This window comes from Phocoena sinus, chromosome 19 (assembly GCF_008692025.1).
Source record: "Phocoena sinus isolate mPhoSin1 chromosome 19, mPhoSin1.pri, whole genome shotgun sequence".
Taxonomy (NCBI): Eukaryota; Metazoa; Chordata; class Mammalia; order Artiodactyla; family Phocoenidae; genus Phocoena; species Phocoena sinus.
The window spans coordinates 22,515,123-22,526,604 of NC_045781.1; the positions used below are offsets into that span (position 1 = coordinate 22,515,123).

At 43.0% G+C, this 11,482-nt stretch overlaps 1 non-coding gene across 1 annotated transcript; it reads right to left on the minus strand.

Annotated features, from left to right (window-relative positions):
• Window positions 1-700: 700 nt before the first annotated feature.
• LOC116744842 lies at window positions 701-830 on the minus strand. The gene has a single exon (XR_004347172.1). It is a non-coding gene; the product is annotated as a small nucleolar RNA SNORA11 (small nucleolar RNA).
• Between the last annotated feature and the right edge of the window lie 10,652 nt (window positions 831-11,482).

The following is an 11,482-nucleotide window of genomic DNA, read 5'->3' on the forward strand; positions in this document are numbered from 1 at the left end:
CTTTTTTGATCAAAAAAAAATTTTACATCACAATCCAACCAACACACACCATATAATATGTATACAAAAGTTTTGCCAAAAACTTCTACCCTGAGTGTTAATTCTTTTGAGACTTTTTTTCTTAAGCAGTTTTAGGTTTACAACAAAATTGACAGGAAGGTACAGAAACTCCCCCAAATACCCTCTCCCCTCACATGCACAGCCATTATCAACAGAGTGGCACCCTTTTTTTTTTTTAATACCAAGGATGAACTGCATTGACAGATAATCACCAAAGTCCACAGTTCACCTTAGGGTTCACTTTAATGAAGTGAATAGTGTTGCACATTCTATGGGTTTGGACAAAAGTATGATGACATATAGCCAGCATTATAATGTCATTCAAAGCATTTTCACTGCTCGTAAAAACTTCTGTACTCTGTGTATTCATCTCCCTCTCCCCGCAAACTCCTGGCAACCACTGATCTTTTTATTGTTTCCATAGTTTTGCCTTTTCCAGAATGGCATATAGAATCTATTTTTCTTTTTCTTTTCTTTCCTTGAAAAGAGAGGTTCAAAGCCTTTATGTCTATAAGACCACTCATGGCCCACCCATGTGTGGACCAGATAGGCTCTAGGTGGCAAACTCCCCCACTAAATACTGTAGCTTTCCTTCCAGTATCGAGCCCTGCCCAGCAGCCACATGGAGGTGCAGGGGGACACGTGTTGGGTATTTGTTCACAGGAAGGCCACAAGTTTTGTGCCTCTTGTCACAATTAACCCAGATTCCTCTTGGGTTTGTTGTAAACAGAGAAGCCATTTCTTCAGGCCCTGTGCTCTGAGCACACCCCAGGTAGACTTTTTAATGATGGCCATTCGGACCATTGTGAGGTGGTACACTTCATTATAGTTTTGATTTGCATTTCTCTAATAATTAGCAATGATGAGCATCTTTTCATGTGCCTATTGGCCATCTGTATGTCTTCTTTGGAGAAATGTCTATTTAGGTCTTCTGCCCATTTTTCAACTGTGTTTTTTGTTGTTGCTGTTATTGAGTTGTATGAGCTGTTTGTATATTTTGGAAATTGAGCCCTTGTCGGTCACATCATTTGCAAATATTTTCTCCTTAGTCATATATTAAATTTATAATAATGTATTTAATATATAATTATGCATATAATATATAACTATACCTTAATTTTAAAAATTGATGTATAGTTGATGTGCAATATTATATGCCACAGGTGTATAATACAGTGATACAAAATTTTTAAAGGTTATACTCCATTTATAGTTATTATAAAATATTGGCTATATTCCCTGTGTTGTACAATATATCCTTGTAGCTTATTTATACATGATAGTTTGTACTTCTTAATCCCCTACCCCTATATCACCCATCCCCCCTTCTTTCTCCCCACTGGTAACCACTCATTTAATTACACCTCAATTGTTTAAAAGTCTTTAAAATTAATCTTGGACAAAGAAGACAAGAATATACAATGTAGAAATGACAGTCTCTTCTGCAAGCAGTGTTGGGAAAGCTGGACAGCTGCATGTAAATCAATGAAGTTAGAACACTCCCTCGCACCAAACACAAAAATAAACTCAAAATGGCTTAAAGACTTACATATAAGACATGACACCATAAAACTCCTAGAAGAGAACATAGGCAAAACATTCTCTGACATAAATCATAGCAACACTTTCTTAGATCAGTCTCCCAAGGCAATAGAAATAAAAGCAAAATAAACAAATGGGACCTAATCAAACTTATAAGCTTTTGCACAGAAAACCGTAAACAAAATGAAAAGATGACCTATAGAATGGGAGAAAATATTTGCAAATGATGTGACTGATAAGGGCTTAATTTCCAAAATATATAAACAGCTCTTACAGCTCAATATCAAAAAAAACAAACAACCCAATCAATAAATGGGCAGAAGACCTAACTAGACACTTCTCCAAAGAAGATATACAGATGGCCAATAGGCACCTGAAAAGATGCTCAGCATCACTAATTATTAGAGAAATACAAATCAAAAGTACGAAATATCACCTCACACTGGTCAGTATAGCCATCATTAAAAAGTCTAGAAATAATAAATGCTGGAGGGCTTCCCTGGTGGCGCAGAGGTTAAGAATCCTCCTGCCAATGCAGGGGATGTGGGTTCGGGCCCTGGTCCAGGAAAATCCCACATACCACAGAGCGACTAAGCCCATGCGCCACAGCTACTGAGCCTGTGCTCTAGAGCCCGCAAGCCACAACTACTGAAGCCCACGCACCAGAACTACTGAAGCCCATACACCTAGAGCCCGTGCTCCACAATAAGACAAGCCACCATAATGAGAAGCCCGCACACTGCAACAAGGAGTAGCCCGCGCTCGCCGCAACTAGAGAAAGCCCGCGCATAGCAGTGAAGACCCAACGCAGCCATAAATAAATAAATATATAAAAATAAATTTATTTAAAAATAAATAAATAAATAAAAATAAATGCTGGAGAGGGTGTGGAGAAAAGAGACCCCTCTTACACTGTTGATGGGAATGTAAATTGGTGCAGCCACTATGGAAAATAGTGTGGAGGTTCCTCAAAAACTAAAATAGAGTTACCATATGATCCAGCAATCCCACTTACGGGCATATACCTAGACAAAACTATTATTTGAAAAGATACATGCACTCCTATGTTTATAGCAGCACTATTTACAATAGCCAAGACATGGAAGCAACCTAAGTATCCATCAACAGATGAATGGATTAAAAGGATGTGATATATATACACATATACATACACACACACCCTGGAATATTACTCATTCGAAAAAGGAATGAAATAATGCCATTTGCAGCAACATGGATGGACCTAGAGATTATCATACTAAGTGAAGTCAGTCAGACAGAGAAAGACAAATACTATATGATATCACATATATGGAATCTTTAAAAATGATACAAAATGAACTTATTTACAAAACAGAAACAAACTCACAGACACAGAAAACAAACTTATGGTTACCAAAAGGGGAAGGGGGGATAAATTAGGAGTTTGGAATTAACAGATACACATTACTATATATAAAACAGATAAACAACAAGGACCTACCGTATAACACAGAGAACTATATTCAATATCTTTTAATAACATATAATGGAAAACAATCTGAAAAATGATATATATATGTATATGAATCACTTTGCTGTACCCCTGAAACTAACACAACATTGTAAATCAGCTATACTTCCGCTTTTTTTTAAAGTCTTTAAAAGAAGCCTGTGTATCCATGAGAAAAGAAAAACTAAACAAAACAGTGTAGTGCTGGCATAACAGACATATAGATCAATGGAGCAGAACTGAGAGTCCAGAAATACACCCATCAATCTATTGTCAACTGACATTCAACAATGGTGCCAAGACCACTCAATGAGGAAAAAACAGTCTCTTCAACTAAAGGAGCTGGAACAGTGGGATATCCACATACAAAAGAATGAAGCTGAACCCTTACCTCACATCATATACAAAAATTAACTCAAAATGAATCAAGGAATATATATAACAACTAAAAGTATAAAACTCTTAGATGAGAAAATGGGTAAATCATTATACCCTTGGGTCTGGCAATAGTTTCTTAGTTATGACACCAAAAACACAAGCAACAAAAGAAAAAAATAGACATATTGGACTACATCAAAATGAAAAGCTTTTGTGCGTCAAAGGGCACTATCAATGGGTTTTTGCAAATATTTGCAAATCATATATCTGATAAGGGTTTAGTACCCAGGATATACAAAACCTCTTAGAACTCAAACAATAAAAACAACGCAATTAACAACTCAAAAACAGGCAAAGAGGGACTTCCCTGATGGTCCAGTGGTTAAGAATCCGCCTTCCGGTGCAGGGGACACAGGTTTGATAGTTGGTCGGGGAACTAAGATCCCACATGCTTCGGGGCAACTAAGCCCACCAGCACAACTACAGAGCACGTGCTCTGGAGCCCGCGGGCCACAATTAGAGAGAAAACTGTACCATAACGAAGAGCCCACGTGCAGCAACTAAGACCCAATGCAGCCAATAAATAAATAAAATATTTTTTTAAAAAAATGGGCAACAAGCCTGAATAGATATTTCTCCAAGGAATATATATAAATGACAAAGAAGCACATGAAAAGATGTTTAATGCCTTTAATTATTAGGGAAATGCAAATCAAAACCACAATAATATCCCACTTCACATGCTCTAGGATGACTATTCTAATCACCCCCCCACAGGAGGAAGGGCTATTTGTCTCTTTTATTCACTGTTTTACTTCCTGAACTAGAAGAGTCTCTGACACAGCATGTGCTTAATAAATATTTGTTGAATTAATTAATAACAAGCTCTAGGAAATTACATTCCAGAGGACCCTCCAGAACTAGGAAGATATCATCGTGTCCATTTTTCTCCTCCATCCTCCCAGCATGCTCTCTACTGAGAAACTGACAGGTTTGGTCATGGTTATAAAGAACCAACAATGCAGCTTAAAGCTTTCAAACCTGAAAATTTTCTTTTCTTTTTTTTTTTTTTTGGTGTCAAACTATACTAATTCTTTTAAAAACAAAAAATAACAAGTGTGGGTGAGGATATGGGGAAATTAGAACCTTCATACAATGTTGGTGGGAATGTAAAATGCAACAACTCCTGTGGACAACAGTTTGACAATTCCTCAATAAGTTAAACACAGAATTACAATATGACCATGCAGCTCCACTCATGGGAATATAATAAATGAAGACAGATATTAAAACAAAAACTTGTGGGAGTTCCCTGGTGGTCTACTGGTTAGGAGTCAGCACTTTCACTGCCATGGCCTGGGTTCAATCCCTGGTTGGGGAACTGAGATCCCGCGAGCCACGCGGTATGGCCAATAAACAAAAATTGAGTAGTAAATAGAATATATTAAACACACACACACAAAAGAAAAACTTGTACATGAATATTCATAGCAGTACTATTCACAATAACCAAAAGGTGGAAAACACCAAAATGTCCATCAACTAATGAATGGACTAACAAAATGTGGTACATCGACACAATGGAATGTCATTTGGGCATAAAAAGGAATGAAGTACTGATATATGATACAACATGGATAAGCTAAACAAAAGAAGTCAGATATCAAAGGACACATATTGCATGACTAGTCCATTGAAACAGGAAGCAAATTAGTAGTTACTAGGGGCTAGAGGGAGGGTGAATCAGGGAGTGACTGCTTAATGAAAACAGGTTCTCTTTTTGGAATGATGAAAATGTTCTGGAACTAGATAGTGGTGATGGCTGTACCACATTGTTTATGTATTAATCCCACTGAAGTATATATATATATATATATATATATATATATATATATATATATATCTTAAAATGGTCTACATGGTGAATTTTATGTTTTTACCACAATAAAAGAACAATTGTATTCCTATATATAATTAATGAACATTGATAAAATGAAAATTTTAAAACAATTCCAATTACAGTAGCATCCAAAAAATTAAATTCATAGAGATAAATTTAACAAAATATGTACAAAACCTGTACACTGAAAACAATGCTGAGAGAAAGGAGAGACAGTAAATTTCTCTTGCTGAGAGAGGGCAAGTAAAAGGAAAGGTAATTATTTTGAAAAGAAATACACAATAAGGTCTGCATTTTGGCATAAAAGATGTCTTAGAAATGGTTTTAATTGAGGGAGATTTAAATGAACTTCTCCTTTGTCTGGTTAAGAATAATCAAATATTATACATATAAGAGTCACTAAAAAATTATTTTTTCATTGGATTATGTATGACACATTAATAAAGGGTTAACAAAACTCCATCATGAGAAAAAATACCTTTGGTCAATCTTCTATCACTCTGACCCTGTCAACTTGATAAAGATGGAATGGCAGCAGTGTTACTGTTACCAAAACGCAAGTCCATGTGCCCGACGCACAGAGGCCAAACTACCAAAACATTGGAGTTTGGAACAGAGAAAGGTTTATTGCAGGGCCATGCAAGGAGATGGGTGGCTCATGCCTTAAAAACCCCAAACTCCCTGAAAGCTTTCAGCAAAGCCCTCTTACAGGAAAGGTGAGGGAGGGGTACTGTTAGTTGTTGCAAACTTCTTGGTGTCAGATCCTTTGTCTGAGGTCAGGTCATGGTCAGGAAACGATGTGCCTGTAAATCTCTACCAAACAAATGTTACTCTCTATTCTGACAAGAAAAGGGAAGGTCCCAAGGCACGACTCTCACCCTCCGAGGTCCAGGCCTAGCTAAGAGAAGGGGGTGTCTCCAGGGGCACCGGTTTCCCTGCCCCAGAGCATTCGTCCAGCACCCTGTGTGGGTCTTCCCACCAGTGCCCAGGCCTGGCTGAAGAGGCAGATCTCAGTTGATGGCTCCCTCAGGACCTGGTCCCCAGACTCTGCCCAGCTGTCATCGCTTAAGGAGCCAGGCGCTCAGGACCCAACTGGCCCTCAGGCTCCTCAGGCCACCCAAACAGCGGGGGCCAGGTCCCGAAAACTGCGTCACATGCAGACTGCTGCTGCCATTGGGTCGCAGAGGCAGGTATGCAGGAGAGGTTCACCGTCCCCTCAAGGCCTACGCCCGGCCAGTGGGCGGTCTTGGCAAGGGCTCTGGAGCCCTGCAGGACACAGCCCCCAACCTGTTTTCTGGGCCCCCCAACTCAGTCACTGGCTCGAGGCTGGGTGAGCTGGGGGGCCTGGTGAGAAGGCTGGGATCCGCCTCTTACCTCACTCTCCGCCTGACGACCACGGCACTGCTGACTGTTGGCTGAATGGGCCAACAAGGAGCTCATTGACAGTTGCTCATTTGGGGGAGGGACCCACTGCGACGCAGACCAATGGCTGAATGGGGCCCACTGTAGCACCAACCAATGGCTGAGCAGGACCTCTAACGCTGCTCTAACCATACAGCATTAATGGTCTCCCGGTAACGTTGCCAGGTAACGGGGTGGGGGGAGTAACAGCGGGTAGCAAGGGCGGAGTGCTAAGAGCTCTGCACTGTCGGCTCTATTACATTACTAGGCAATATTGCCTAAGGTAAAAATGACCCCTTGTTGGCATCTGGACTGGAAGGCACCTGGTGAGAAGCCACAGCTTTGGGCTCCCTAAGTACGTATAATCATGCCATTCTCTGCAAAACCTTGGAAGCGTAGCTCATGGGCTAAGAAACATGAAATTTCTAAGCCATCGTGGCTCTTGCAACCACCTGCATAGTTTTTTTTCTTTACACCTGGGCTGTCATTTGATGCTGTTCTGATGCTGTGCTGATCACATGCATTGTTTACTGTCATAGCTGAGTTCCCATTTTTTAAAAAATATTTATTTATTTATTTCCCTTTTTTTTTTTTTTTGGCTGCGTCGGGTCTTGGTTGCAACACATGGGATCTTTGTTGAGGCATGCAGGATTTTCCATTATGGCGCACAGTCTCCCCGTGTTTCTCTCTAGTTGCGGCACGCGGGCTTCTCTCTAATTGTGACATGCGGGCTCTCTCGTTGAGGCGCCAGAGCTCAACAGTTGTGGCATGCGGGCTTAGCTGCCCCGTGGCATGAGGGATCTTAGTTCCCCGACCAGGGATCGAACCCTCGTCCCCTGCATGGGAAGGCGGATTCTTTACCACTGGACCACCAGGGAAGTCCCCATAGCTGAACCCTTTTAAGTTTGAATGTCTATCTGAACCCCAGGCCACTAGCGGTCATAAAGCCATTGCATGACCTAGTGAATTTAGTTTAGAAAGCAGATATTAAAAGTTCAAGAAACCACATAAAGTAAGAAAGGTAAATTCATCTTTTAAAAAGTTAATAAGAATATACAGCATATCAAGAGGAGAGCACCTAGAAAAACAGGACTTTAACGGAGACAGTATTTAAAAGTGTTCTACTAAAAATTAGACCAAATTAATGACTATTGGGGTTATGAAAACTATTAAAAAGCATAAAGATCACCAATTTACTTAAGTCTAAGAGGAAAACATCATTACACTGCAGGCCTTTCTGTCACATTCGCCCGCCCGCGCGCACCCGCCGCACCGGCCCGTGTGCCCGGTGCCCGGCCCCCGGCGCCCACCTGTTGGTCGCACTCGGGGCATGATTTGGTGGCCACCTTCACTTTCTTGGCTCGAGTTGCAGACATGGCGGCGGCGGCGGCGGCGGCGGCGGCGGCGGCGGCGGCGGCGGCGGCGGCGGCGGCGGCGGCGGCGGCGGCGGCGGCGGCGGCGGCGGCGGCGGCGGCGGCGGCGGCGGCCCGGGCTCCGCCCCTCGTACTTCAGCAGCCCAGCCTCCGCCCGTCTGTCCCCGCTGGCCAGAGTGAGGCTCTGAAGAGCGCGCGCGCGCGCGCGTGCGCGAGCTCGCGCGGAGCCTGCGTGCTGAGGGGGCGGGGCGCGGCGTGCGCGGGCTCCGAGGGACCGCGGAACACGCCCCCACCCGCGCTGCTCCGGTCCTCTAGGGCGTATCGATTCTCACGAGAGGAGACCGACTGGATAGTCCGGCGGGACGATGGACACGCCCTCTCTGGGCCAGACGAACGGCGTGGAGGCGTGGTTTGGCCGGGACTCGGCAGTAACGGGCGTCAGGTTCGACCAACGAACGCACAGACAGGGTGGGTCGTGGTGCTGAGCCCGCCCGCTCCCCCGGAGGAAGGAGAACGTGAGTGAAAAAGGCGGTGGGAGGTAAAGCGCTTGGCACAGATCCTGCCGTTTGATAAACTTCAGTAAATGTTAGCGAGTCTAATCATTGAGGAATTGTAGTAGGGATTTTAAATATTAACGCCCTGGACCCAACGTTGGAGATTGAAAATTCGTTTATTTAATAAATAGTAGCCTAAGGCCCACTATCGGGCAAATTAGAATAGAATGCAATGCCTGCCCTCAAGGAGCACAGACTAGCTGTTTAGACCAGTGCTACTTACTGTCCATGATGAAAGACTAGGGTTTTTTAAAATTCATCATTTACTTTTAAGATAAAATATATTACTCCGGGACTTCCCTGGGCGCAGTGGTTAAGAATCCGCCTGCCTGGGGCTTCCCTGGCGGCGCATGGTTGAGAGTCCGCCTGCCGATGCGGGGAACACGGGTTCGTGCCCCGGTCCGGGAAGATCCCACATGCCGCGGAGCGGCTGGGACCGTGAGCCATGGCATGGCCGCAGAGCCTGCGCGTCCGTAGCCTGTGCTCCGCAACGGGAGAGGCCACAGCGGTGAGAGGCCTGCGTACCGCAAAAAAAAAAAAAAAAAAAAGAATCCGCCTGCTAATGCAGGGGACACGGGTTCAATCCCTGGTCCGGGAAGATCCCACATGCCACGGAGCAACTAAGCCCCTGCGCCACAACTACTGAGCCTGCGCTCTAGAGCCCGTGAACCACAGCTACTGAAGCCCGCGAGCCACAACTACTGAAGCCCGTGCACCTAGAGTCCGTGCTCCGCAACAAGAGAAGCCACCGCAATGAGAAGCCCATGCACCACAGCGAAGGGTAACCCCTGCTCGCTACAACTAGAGAAAGCCCGCGCACAGCAACGAAGACCCAACGCAGCCAAAGATAAATAAATTTATATATTAAAAAACACAATTGGAACAAAGATAACACAGAAAATAATTTAAGAAATTACACTTTATTCTGACAGAATTTGCCTATCAGCATTTATTACAGACGATGGCTGCTGCACTGGTATCTGTTCTACAATTTTAAGGAAAGCAAAGGTATTAGTGAAATTTCTGTTCTACATATTAAAGCCTGTAAGCACACTTTGAATGAAAACAATGTATATAAGTTAAAGCTTTCAGTATGACAAATAAGATTGTTTCTTGTTATTTATCTAAATCAGGTTGGATTGATAAAAGCACCACTTGCAGGGAAAAATTTATGTCTAAACCAACTCTAAGTTCTCAAGGCAGGAAAACTATCTTATGGAGGTATGTTAATGGTGATGGAAGAGTAGATTTTAAAGCAATTTCAGTAAATTCGTGGTTCATTCGTAACCTTTATCCAAATGAACTGATGATATATTTTCAAAATTCATATTCAATCCTCATAAGTAGGTAGGTCTGACAATTTATCCCATATAGTAATGGTTAGAATTTAAAATGTCTTTCTTTTTCTTTTTTAATTAAATAATTATTTATTTATTTTTTGTCTGCATCAGGTCTTAGCTGCGGCACCCAGGCTTCTCTCTAGTCGTGGCACGCAGGCTCCAGAGTGCGCAGGCTCGGTAGTTGCGGTGTGTGGGCTCTGTAGTTGTGGCACACAGGCTCCAGAGCATGTGGGCTCTGTAGTTGCAGCATGCAGCCTCTCTAGTTATGGCGTGCAGGCTTAGTTACCTCGCAGCATGTGGGATCCTAGTTCCCCCATCAGGGATGGAACCTGCATTCCCTGCAGTGGAAGGCAGATTCTTAACCACTGGACCACCAGGGAAGTCCCCTAAAATGTCTTTCAATGAAAGAAATTGATTCCAGATCCATGATTTTCCTATACGAGGATCTTCTTTTGAGGGAAAGTACAATTCAAACTGTTCTATCACATTTGTAAAATATTTAATTATAATTTTCACAGGTGTGCAATGTCAAGTTCATTGTCTCTTTCATTGATAATTGTCAAAATATGAAATAACAATATGTAAAACTGTTCTTTCAACTTTCTAACTTAAATTTTTGTTCTTCTGTCTTATCTGCCATACGTTGCATTCCTTCCTTCCATTGATATATTAACATCCAAATATCCTTCACAAAATACTAGCAAACCAAATTTAGCAACATATTGAAAGGTTTATACATCACAACCAAGTGAGATTTATTCTCAGAATTCTGGGATGTTCAACATACAAAACCATTCAGTGGAATAAACCACAGGAGTGACAGCAACAAAATGGTGAAATAGGAGTTTTCTACCATCTCTCCTTCAAAGAACACTGGTTTTGACAACACCCACAAATGAGAGTATCTTTGTGGAATTCCAGGAGTCCAGTGGAGAAGTTCTAGCACATACTTGGAGCAAAAAAGTAAATCCAAGACTGGACACATTACAGAGGGCAAGAAAAGCAATTTTACTTCATTTGTGTCTTCCCTCCCAGAAGGCACACAGCTCAGTGGCAAAAGAGACTCCCTAGGCCTGGAATTTCTTCCACAGCAGCAAGTGAGTGTCTGAGTGAGTGCCCAGTTTCCCCAGCTGTGCAGGACACTGCCAAAGAGGCCCACTTCTTTCTCACCCCTTCCAGAATACTGAGGTAGGTTACACAGCTGAGAATGGGGAGAGGCTGGGAGCACAGCAGGCAGGGCTTGGAATGCATCAAAGAGATATAAATTCTACTAACTGCTTTGCAGACTCCATTAGAGGGACCACCCACAAACTTCTGGAGGGGCCTTGCCAGCAGATCCCCCCAGCTGGCCCACAGGCATTCCCAACACTCCCCACACCTCACCCACATAACCTTCTGCCTTGTAACCAGCTCCCTGTGTGTGCCCCTCAGGTGGCAAGTAC